We start from the raw sequence: 439 nt of genomic DNA, 5'->3' as shown, positions 1-439 counted from the left end.
ACATGTTGGCTGGATTCACAAAATGTGTAGCTTTAATTTGGTGTCTTTCATGTGTGATTTCATGAAAGATTGATTTTTATAGTAATATATTTGAATTTTGCGCATTTGGCGCGAATTTGGCTGCATTTTTTCTGGCTTTTGGCCAAGTGGGACGTTAGCGTCCCACATATCCTAGAGAAGTTAAGAGGGAAGCCTCAGACAGTGTGTCCTTAGGGACTCACTGGATATGAGTCTATGAATCTAGAGGGAGTAACAACTTTGTGTAAACACGAACGAACGAGGAAGAAGAGTCTCTTCCTATAATCTATTGCAGTTCTAAATCTTTACTTCACGCCTTCAAGCCAAACATTTGTCCACCAAAGCATTGATGTTGTCTGGAGATGTGTTCCACAGTGGGAGTTATGTTTCAAGTTAGGATTCACTGCTGAACGTCTCTTCT

This window comes from Salvelinus sp. IW2-2015, unplaced genomic scaffold (assembly GCF_002910315.2).
Source record: "Salvelinus sp. IW2-2015 unplaced genomic scaffold, ASM291031v2 Un_scaffold3510, whole genome shotgun sequence".
Classification (NCBI taxonomy): domain Eukaryota; kingdom Metazoa; phylum Chordata; class Actinopteri; order Salmoniformes; family Salmonidae; genus Salvelinus; species Salvelinus sp. IW2-2015.
The sequence above is the reverse complement of the archived record's forward strand: the minus strand, read 5'-3'. Positions refer to the sequence as shown.